This window comes from Teleopsis dalmanni, chromosome 2 (genome assembly GCF_002237135.1).
Source record: "Teleopsis dalmanni isolate 2A chromosome 2, ASM223713v2, whole genome shotgun sequence".
NCBI classification, from domain to species: Eukaryota; Metazoa; Arthropoda; class Insecta; order Diptera; family Diopsidae; genus Teleopsis; species Teleopsis dalmanni.
In genome coordinates this window covers 136,585,522-136,585,851 of record NC_051847.1, presented here as the reverse complement: position 1 = coordinate 136,585,851, position 330 = coordinate 136,585,522, and positions in this window count along the sequence as shown.

Below are 330 nucleotides of genomic sequence, written 5' to 3'. Positions count from 1 at the left end.
CGCATTGGCGGGCACGCGATATGGTACGCTATAGTTAGGGCTCTGGTAAGTTGGTCAAGCTAGCTTCCAGATCCACGTAAGAATCAATTGTCGTAATTTTTTTCAGTCTCTGTTTCAGAATTTTTCGATAAAGGTCCCAATTCGTTTGTTTGGGATTTCTTACAACTTTTCTGCTTTTAAGGTACTGAAAATCTATTTGGAAACTAATATATTTGTGATCTGAAAATGATGGTTCGTTAAGAACCTTCCATTCTATCACCTGTACATTATCTTCCGTGAAGAGTGTTATATCTAGAACGTTTCTGGAGGTCGGTCCAACATAGGTCGGTT